We start from the raw sequence: 11,138 nt of genomic DNA, 5'->3' as shown, positions 1-11,138 counted from the left end.
TATCCGGACAATAGTTAATTGTTCTGAACTCCCAATTCAATCATTGAGACATTCTTAGAAGACGACTATAGCTGTCTCACATAAACTATTATCTTATAAGCAATCTTCAAGTGATCGATGGTCAATACGAAACATTCTGAGTCTACATCAAATGACTGTCTCACATAAATCATGTAAGATGTTACCAGGTGATTTTCACATGATCATCTTTTGACTTTCGTCAAGAATAATAATGAACGTAGTTAAAGAAAAAAAGCTTTCCAACACATATTTCGAGAAAGATATAAGCGAGTTAAACTCAGCTCGAAATATCAAATGTGTATAATGTAAAGTTTATATAGCTATACGACTTAGTCTCAATAGGAGATAAAATAAAATAGATTTCTGAGTGATAGATGAGTTCAAGTCTCCACATACCTTTTGTTGATGAAGTTCTACAAGCTCCCCTTAGTAGTTCTTCGTCTTCGATCGATGAACGCCGTGAAGGCTAAAGCTCATCTACACATTCTATCCTAATCCGAGACATAGCTATAAGTAGACTAGAAATTAAGACTTATAGTTTTGAAAACTAAACTTGACAAACAAGCTTGAGATAGCAACGGTTGCGAGTTCGACCGAGCAGTGCTCTAACAAGCTTATCTCCGCAATATCCTCATACGACATCCATCTAACAGTATGTTTGTTCCTAAGCATATGTTGGTATCTCCGTACATGCATGTTATTTACCCCTCCTCTTTTTCTTCCCCCAGTTATCGGCATTATACCTCACTACAATCGGGAAATATTCTCTGGTGTACTCTAAAAGTCTTGGTACACCAATGTCAAATTTGTATACCACAAAAGCTGAAAGTAAACATCAAACAATTAGTTACCTTCTAATTATTATTTTTAACTAATATAAAGCCAAAGGATATGTATTCTCAATTTACCTCGAGGAGGTCCCATAGACCCTCGATGCTTGACGAATCCAAGCATGCGATATCAAGAGAAATGTACAACTCGGCTAAGATAGCGGGCCCTTAATCATAATTGGGAGCTTTATCCATATCTTACAACGCCTTTAGTCATCCTACTTGATTACTAGCGCTTGAGTTGGGAAAAAAACATGAACCAAGCAACCATAAAATAAAAACCTTGGCAATTTCCGTATCCGATTCAGAGTCATCTGTTTCCGAATCATAAATGCCTCTGTGATATAATTTTTGCGTTAGAAATACCTTTGAACCGGAATTAGCAATTCCACCACTTTTTAAGTTGTAGTGCCTCGACTGGGTTGTACGGTAAAGTACGACGAAAGTTCATTTTTATATTTGTCTTCTGCCAACCAACTTTCTTGTTCAAATGGAACATCACCTCTCACACCGAAAGGTATCCCACGTAATAAATACAAATCTCATTGTATTAATCCTATAAAAACATTAAAATTGTGAATTTCATACACACATTCGTATTGATTGCATTAAAACTATTCTTTAAAATGAAACGTGTGTGTAATATACCACCAATGCTCCACCACCAATACAAACAACAATTTGGGATGTTGTTTCATCGGATCAATATGGTAGAAAGTAATCCAAGAAAATCTACCGATAAAAGGTTTAGCAAAGGAGGTGGACCTTCATAAACTTTGCTAACGTCGTACCAACCACCTCTTTGTTTTTGGGCATCGCTATCTCGCTCAACTTCTGTAGACAGATGACCTCGAGCTCTAAAAAATTCTCATCCGCAAAGCAGATTGAAATTGTCTTCTTTACCAGAGTCTGACTGCATTACTGACATAGCTTGACTGAATTTATTCGGAGGTGGTTTTCTATTTCTTTGCCGCCTATTATTTTGAGATTTAAGATATTTCTATCGAGAAATTTATAGAAGTTGAATAAAAATTAGAAGAAATTTTAGTAGAAAAAAATTCAAAAGAAAAGTGAATTTTGATGTGAGTTGAGAGTTAAATGAACATAGTATTTAGAGATGTTGAAAATGTGACCGTTTTTTGGTTGTTGGGATTTATCGCGTCTAGTTGAGACGAGTGTCGGTTCAACTTATGCCAAGACGAGTGTCGGTTCAACTTGTGCCGAGACTCATCTCAATTAGCAACGGTCAACTCTATTCCCTTTCTCCACTGCCCAAAATTGGATTTACCCATCCTCCTGATCCGCCAAATCTCATCGATGCCAACTGATTTTTCCGTATTGTTTGTAGCAATCTTGTAGAGAATTGTAGTCCCCGAACATGATTCCTTTTCTGTCATCCCAATTACGAAACACGCAACGGAGGAATTACTGATTCCGTGGATTAAATCGTCCATGTTGAACCACAATGGAGTGGTGGTGGAACAAGTCTAACCCGGTTAGCATGCTACGTGTCACACTGCAGTGCATATCATGATCTGATACAGAAGCCTAGTTAGTAAGTTCGCGAACGTTTGCAACTCCGAACCCAAGTCGCGTATTATGTGGCATTCCCGGATTATTCGCGAATCGTTCACGAATTTTACGTATCCCGAATGATACGTCCGCTTAATTTGCCATAAATTCTTTAGCTTTTACGTTTTCAAAGACCCTACTTTCTGGACTTTACTGCCTCCCGAGCATACACGACCCAATATTAGACGTGTTGTAATTTTTATGAAACAAAAATGACTGAAGAGATTTGAAGGTGAAGGTGAGAGAGATACCAAACTCACTAACCAAGCATCTAAACCACCATATGACGTCCTCTTGGATGACTAATGTTGTATATATAATTAATATCATCATATTAAGTTTATTTTTTCTTTAAATAACTCACACATATGCATAAAATTGGTCTATGACCTTATAAATACAAATTATTTGTTATATATAGATACCGAATTTTCAAAGCCGAACTCACATTTATAAATCGAATTATACATGTATGTATGCCGTTCCGAATTACTGACGAATCACGTCCCGTTGACCGAATTTTGGACCGAGTCTGGATTTTACAAAACTATATAATACTCGTACGTTTACCGTTCCGTACGTTTGTCGAATCCCGAATTGCTAACTAGGTACAGAAGTGAGAAGGAGAAACAAGAAGAAGTTGAGGTGTTGGCACAGGACACCCAGTGAACATACAAAATAAATAATGAACAGAAATGCATCAAAACAAAGTCACAGTAAAAAGATTCTAGTATCTTCTTTTTAAAAATAAATTAATTAATGGTGGGTTTGTTTGCAGAATTTACCGTTTCCAGGAATTTAATCCCACGTGATTATAAATTCTGGGAATCATGTAAATTCCTTGTGTGTTTGTTAACTCAATATAAATTCCTAGGATTTATAGAGTTTTCTTGTATTAAAGTCTTTGTACCGTTTGGCATTACCCTCAAATTTTAAAATTGTATATATATGGGATTTAGAGTTAAAAAAAAGTGGGTCCATAAATTCCTTGATAAGTTTTCCAACAAATCTTAGGAGGAGGGTCGGACTCCATGTGGAGCATTTGCTGGAAAACTGAATCCCGTAGAAAACGTGATTCCAAGAATTCGGGCAACCAAACATACATAGGGAAACATAATTCTACTAAATTCCCTGGACCCTTGAATTTCACCTTTAAAATTCTACATCCAAACCCACCGTAAATAAGTTATTTTACTCTCATAAATGTAAAACCAACTGATCTTCACACTAACTAGTACTAGTACTGTTGGTAGATCATCTTTCATTTCTAGGGTTTCAAAATCGGGATTTCTCAAGAAGAGGAAGAAAAAGCTCTGGAACATTAATTCAATCAATTACTTACACAGCTCAGTTGATTCAGGCTTGTTCATTCCTGCTACTACTACTCTGAATCCAATCTCCAGGTTAGTTTCGTTGTTATAATAATTTCTGATGATCTAACATTTGGGAATGTGTGTTTGGTTATGGCCATGCTTGTGAATCTTCTGATCTCGGTACTATCTATTTGTGTTTGCTTCTAATTTTCGTAAAACTTAAAATTAACAGGGAATACAAATTTGGCATGCAGAGGGAAGAGGTGTGAACGATTTGTGTGCAAGATGTCTGAATACCGAGCAAAGACAGTTAGTGATGATGTTTCTTCAGGAAAAATGGGTTATCAACCAATTATGGAGGAAGGGGTTTTTCGATTTGATTGTTCTGGAAATGATAGGAGTGCAGCACATCCAAGTCTTTCTTTTACTAATCCCAAAGTTAGAGACACGCCGCTCATGGTTCACATTGTGCCTATATATGTCCCTAATTTTGAATGCGTGGATGGTCAACAAATTATTAGCATAGAGGTAAGCAATGCTGTTTTATCACGAGTTCTTGATGCGCCTCTCTATTCTGCTATGTTTATTTAACTAGTGCATGTTTCAAATGATTTAGACTAACTGGTGGTCCTTTTTTGCTTTGCTTTAGCTTCCAACTGGAACCTCTTTGTATGGAACCGGAGAAGTTAGTGGGTAGCTTGAACGCACGGGAAAGAGAGTAAGTTAAATATCCTTCTTATTACAATCATTTGAACTGTCAGTATTCTTTTTGAGATTGTAAGCATTTAAGAGTTACAGGTTTTTACTTGGAATACGGATGCATGGGGTTATGGTTCCGGAACAACATCCTTGCATCAGTCACATCCTTGGGTGCTAGCCGTTCTCCCAAATGGAGAGGCACTGGGGGTCCTTGCGGACGCAACACAACACTGCGAGGTCTATTATTTCCTTTTATGTCTGAGATTGTCGTTACATGTTTCTGTAGGGCCTCATGATCTAACATACATATAAACAGATAGACTTGCGGAAGGATTCAACGATAAAAATTAAAGCTCTAGCTCCTTATCCTGTCATTACATTTGGTCCATTTGCTTCTCCAACTGCAGTCCTCCAAACTTTGTCTCACGCAATTGGTTATTTCTTCAAAACCCATTTAAAATAATATCGTTTACATTCCAGAGCTTTTTTTTGGATGCGTTCATTTTTATGTGTTTGTACCTTTCTATCATTTATGTGAATACTATGTTTCTGTTCAACTCTGTCTTCTTCTTTTGTTTGATTCCTAAACAGATGAATCCATCTTCATGCAGGAACTATATTTATGCCTCCAAAATGGTCCTTAGGATACCACCAATGTCGTTGGAGCTACGACTCTGATTCAAGGGTTCTTGAAGTAAGTGCTTAGAATCTGTTGAGAATTGATGCGTTTCTTTTCAACAAAATTTTGGAGCTACGACTCTGATTCTTATTTTCTATTAACTTGTAATGGTGAAGGCATTTTGTCAAACATAAGTCTAGTGATACTAATATAGAATTATTATCTAATTTCCTTTTTCTTCTATGAAATCTTTGGCTAATGTTAATACTAACAATGTTCTCAGGAGCGTTTCTCTCAACCAAAAGCGCTGGTGAACGACCTTCATCATAATGGATTCAAAGCAATCTGGATGCTTGACCCAGGGATCAAACGCGAAGAGGGTTATTTTGTTTATGACAGTGGTTCTGTAAATGATGTTTGGGTCCAGAAAGCAGATGGGCAACCTTTTGTCGGTAAGCCCTTGAAGCGCTTTCCTTGTACCTTATTTGAGCATTCTGAGCATAAGTTCTTTCTGGCTCTTTCTTAGGGGAGGTGTGGCCTGGACCATGCGTCTTTCCTGATTGTACACAGGAGAAAACACGCTTGTGGTGGGCCGGATTAGTCAAAGACTTTGTTGCAAATGGTGTTGATGGAATATGGAATGACATGAATGAACCTGCTGTATTCAAGGTAAGGATCCTAGATCATGATCAATAACTTGCCATTTTTTCTATTGGTTTTGAGTTCAAGCTGTTTTTCTTGCAATCTGCAGACCGTTACGAAGACAATGCCTGAGAGCAACATCCATAGAGGAGATGCTGAAGTTGGCGGGCATCAAAATCATTCGCATTATCACAATGTAGTTACTTATTTTGCTCTAGTTATGAAGCTTCTATTATATGCTTATTTCCTTTCTGAACCAATTTTATATAAGCCTGGGTACTGAAATCTACAGTATTATATATAAGTCTTGGATGGAGGTGGTATCGATTTTATAACAAAGTCTGAACATTAATCTTTCACATTGCTTGCACTTTTAGGTTTATGGTATGCTGATGGCGAGATCCACATTTGAGGGAATGAAACTGGGAAATGAGAAAAAGCGTCCGTTCGTTCTTACTAGAGCTGGCTTTATAGGTAGCCAAAGGTATGCTGCAACTTGGACTGGGGATAACCTGGCCAATTGGGAGCACCTCCATATGAGTGTATCTATGGTACTTCAATTGGTAAGATCTTATTCTTAGTCTGACAGCGAAAGTTTGAAGGATTTATGCTGCATGGCCCTGCTCGATAATTGAACAGGATGTCAGTGAGGTTTGAGTTAGTCTTTATATTGTTAAAGACTGGATTTCTTATTGTCAGAGTCTTAGTGGTCAGCCACTATCAGGTCCTGATATTGGTGGGTTTGCTGGGGATGCAACACCTAAGCTTTATGGAAGATGGGCGGGAGTGGGTTCTATGTTTCCTTTTTGCAGAGGCCATTCGGAAAAGGGCACTACTGATCACGAGCCATGGTCTTTCGGGAAGGAGGTTTGTTTTTTATCTTAGTAAATAAACGCATAATCTTGTGATCACTGATTCACTATTTCTGGACTAGAATAAGTGAATAACAAAACATGTGTACAATGTGTTTTACTGGAAAGAAGCTTGTGCTTCTGATGCCCTGCTTTCTATTGCGACTAACTTATGTTTCTCCTCATTAGTGTGAAGAAGTATGTCGCGTGGCTCTGTTGAGGCGCTACCGTTTTATCCATCACATATATACACTTTTCTATTTGTCTCATACAAAGGGTATTCCTGTTGCTGCTCCAACCTTTTTTGCTGGTAGATTTCTTTCTTAATAGTACATTGACATCTAGTTATTTTAGTTCGTGGAGAGTACTTTCAATTGATATGGAAATTGGGTCATGTTATTTACTGGCTTGTGCAGATCCCAAAGATCCCAAATTAAGGAGTATTGAAAATTCGTTCCTGCTTGGGCCACTTCTAGTACATGCAAGGTAGAGCTCTCTTGATACTCATGGGGGTGCTTAAGAGAACTTGTTGGGCTGTGAGAAGGGTTATATGATTTTCCAACTGCTCCACGTATTATTATTTGTTGTGTTGCTACTAATATCCACGTTGGTTTGATAATCAGCACTTCTCGTGATCAGGGCTCAGATGGGTTGCTACATGTGCTTCCTAAAGGCATTTGGTTGAGTTTTGATTTTGATGACTCTCATCCCGTAAGCGTCTGGATGCACTAGTAACTTATGCTTCAAAATTAAACATAGATCATGTGGATGCTTTCCATTATATGATAATGTATAAAATATTGTTCTCCTTATTCTTTTTTTTTTTTCTGCATTGAAATGGCAGGACTTGCCAACACTCTATTTGCAAGGTGGAACAATGATTCCCGTGGGTCCTCCTGTGCAACATGTTGATGAAGCAAGTGCAACAGATGACTTGTCACTCATTGTGGCTTTAGATCAACATGGTAATGTGGCTATGATGTTACAGCTGTTAGACAACTCCACTACTATCCTATAGAAACTTACACCAGCTCAGCCGGTTAACTACGTGTTTAGCATTAACTTGTCCCTTTTTTCATTTAGTAAGATTATACTTATTAGCAGTGTTCAAAGTTAAAGTTCTTTGTATAGGGAAAGCTGAAGGTGTTCTGTATGAGGACGAAGGTGATGGATATGAGTTTAGTGAAGGGGGATACTTGCTGACATATTATGCTGCAGAGCTTCAATCATCAGTTGTTACAATAAAAGTTTCTAAAGCTGAAGGGTCCTGGACTAGACCAAAACGACATTTGCATGTTCAATTGTTGCTCGGCGGAGGTGCTATGGTATGTTTCCTTGCTATAAAGCTCAACTGTTGGAAAACAACAGATGTTCGAACCAATCAAGTTATATGACAAATTGAATCCTCTTTCTATTATAATTTTCGTCTGTAAAGGTTGATGCATGGGGAATTGATGGAGAAGTCCTGCAAATTAAAATGCCTTCAGATCCTGAGATTTCCAACCTAATAGCCATAAGCCAGGAGCAGTACAAGAATCGTGTCGGTAATATTTATATTCTCATTGTAGAGATTTAAGCGTAACCACTATTTATTACTCGTCTTGTAGGGTTGATTTTCTTGTAAGCCTGATTATAAATTTTGGCTCTTTTTTTTCCCGTGTATTGGATGAATTATTTTGTTATAATTTTAGGATAAATAAATTGTCTAAAATTTTGTGATGGAATGTGCAGAATGCGCGAAACAAATTCCTGATGTGGAGGAGGTTTCAGGGCGTAAAGGAGTAGAACTTTCTAAGACTCCTGTAGAACTCAAAAGTGCTGATTGGGCTCTCAAAATAGTGCCTTGGATTGGTGGTAGAATGATTTCTATGCAGCATCTTCCTTCAGGTATAGTTCGTACCAAAAATGTAGCTGCCTCTCTTTATGATTTACTTTGGAAAAATTTAAATTGGGTTTGCATTATCTATACCGAGCTTCTCCTTTTTTGGTCTGCTCTGAGCAATTTGTAGATTTTATAATAAAATTTAATATGACACGGCAAATCGTATCTCATGGAGTTACTGGTGTCTTCCTAAATTATAACTTTGAAAGCTTTCTTTCAGGAACTCAGTGGCTCCACAGCAGGGTTGAAGTGGATGGATATGAAGAATACAGTGGCGTCGAGTATCGATCTGCGGGGTGTTCTGAAGAATATACTGTCACTGAGTAAGGGGACAGTTGTATTTTTGGCATGCCCATATGATAGTGTGCAATCTGAGCTTATTATACTAAAAGAAAGTACTTACCGTCTGAAATGGGTTCTGAATTTTTAAGTGTCCATGTTACTGTTATTGCAGGAGAACTGTTGGACTGGCAGGGGAGGAGGAAGAGTCTCTTAGCTTAGAAGGAAATATCGGTGGTGGATTAGTTATCGAGCGCCAGATATCCATTCCAAAAACTGATCCCAAAGTTATCCAAATTGACTCTGGAATTATTTCTCGTAACGTCGGCGCTGGCTCTGGTGGATTTTCAAGGTTCGTCAAAAACATAGCCATTTAATGTTGAACAACACTATTTCTTTCTTATCACTTATCACTTATCACTTATCAGTGGTTTATTCTTCTTATCCAACATTTCTCCATTAAAGGTTGGTTTGCTTTCGAGTGCACCCAGTCTTCACCCTTTTGCACCCAACAGAAGTTTTTGTGTCGTTTGTTTCTATCGATGGGTCTAAGCATGAATTATGGCCAGAATCTGATGAGAAATTGTTTGAAGGAGACCTGCGGCCTAACGGTATACCTCCCTTTTATTTGACTTTTGTATACATTCTTTGTTGCTTTTTATAGTAGGGAGTTATCAGTGGGTACTGATTTACCCTGAAATGGTTTCCAGATAAACAAGTACCATTATCATTACAAGTATAGTAGCACATGGACTGCACCTTTTATATATGCTGAATTTATAACCATGTGATGACAGTGGAAAAGTTAATCTAACCGAGCATAGCAAAGAAATCCTTTTTCGAAAGACTAAGTGGCTAGATCAATTTCATGTGGTCATAAAAGCTGGTGTAAGATATGGTACTTCTAGATGAAAGTTTATTAAGGGAGCATGCAAAAATGGCTCAAAGTGGCTTCAAGGACTTATTAAACCGGTGGAGATAATAGAATTTGTCAGGACTAAAGCTGACTACGACTAGATGACAACCTCATTGCAAATCAAACCTCTTATTTATTTTTTTGATTCAGTTCTATCAGATTATGAAGCTGAGATGTGATTTTATTCTTAATTTCTTCTCAGGAGAATGGATATTGTTCGACAAATGTTTGGGATTTGGTTTAGTGAACCGATTCAACGTGGACGAGGTTTACAAGTGTATGGTCCATTGGGGAACAGGAACAGTTAACTTGGAGCTATGGTCCGAAGAAAGGCCAGTTTCGAAGGAATCACCACTGAAAATCTCCCATCAATATGAGGTGAGACCAATCTCATAGTTCTTGTTTTCACAGATGTTATTTGTTTCAGTGGAGACTCCACATCTCTCTGTATAACTATTCCCAATAATGAAACAAACATAATCTTGACTGCGGGCATGTTTCTTATGTAATCGAATAATGCTCCATGCTCCAGATCCGTTAGTCCATTATGGAAACTAGTGAAGCTTATTGTGATGAAAATTACAAATTGTTTCTGAGATAAGCCCAGTTATACTGTTTTTCTTGACTTTGTATTATATTCCCTCCGTCCCACTATTAGATTGACCTAGTTGAAGTTTGCACAATTTTTAAGGCAAGGAGTGGAAGGGAGTATTTTTAAGTATCTTTTACAATTATAGCCTTATGGATAATAACTTGTAAAATTTAGAAATGATTTATCTCTCAACTATACCATGGATTTTCGTAAACTTTGTATCATTGAAAAGCATTTTAAAACACCTACATAAGAGTATAGACATGGATATCAAATTATACATATTTCTTATAAGACCGATAATCAATTAAAATGATAATTTTAGAAATATTCTCTTGTTTAATGAAATAGGTCAACTAACAGTGGGACAAAATTTTAAACTAAATAGATCATCTAAAAGTGGGATGGAGGTAGTATTACGGTTCTTCAAGGACTCGTGGAAGACACAAAGGTCTGCCATGCCCACGTGAAGATGATTGAAGGGTCCAGTTATGGTGAGGAAGCTCTCTATTCAGAATATCAGAACCAGTATGTTGTTTCTTATCCCATATACAGCTGGCATGATGATCCGTTTTACCACGGATTTTTCACCAACCTGTTGTATGGGGTAAGAAGTCATTTTAGGTCATCAGTCTGATTTTTCATTGAATGATCTTATCCTACACTGAGGATCAACCCTTGGATCATCTTCAGGCAGCCTTCATAGTCCAAATTGTCTTCCCAAAATCAAGACCAAAAGCATCCTATCAAACTTTGTTGGTTAGTCACCCAAATTTAGGTTATGGTCAGTTCATGACATGAGCATTTGGATGACATTCATAAAACACCAACACTCCGAGGCAGCAAAGAATAAAATAAACTATTGATGTCACCAAAAAATGGAAAAATAAATCTTAAATCCAGCATCATATTCTCCGATGCC

The 11,138-nt window shown here is 37.5% G+C and overlaps 1 pseudogene; it reads left to right on the top strand.

Moving 5' to 3' along the window:
• Positions 1–3,669: 3,669 nt before the first annotated feature.
• Positions 3,670–10,222, top strand: LOC113297585 (annotated as a pseudogene).
• The last annotated feature ends 916 nt before the right edge of the window (positions 10,223–11,138 follow it).

Source organism: Papaver somniferum, chromosome 7 (assembly GCF_003573695.1).
Source record: "Papaver somniferum cultivar HN1 chromosome 7, ASM357369v1, whole genome shotgun sequence".
Lineage (NCBI taxonomy): Eukaryota > Viridiplantae > Streptophyta > Magnoliopsida > Ranunculales > Papaveraceae > Papaver > Papaver somniferum.
This window is presented reverse-complemented; position numbering and strand designations above follow the sequence as displayed.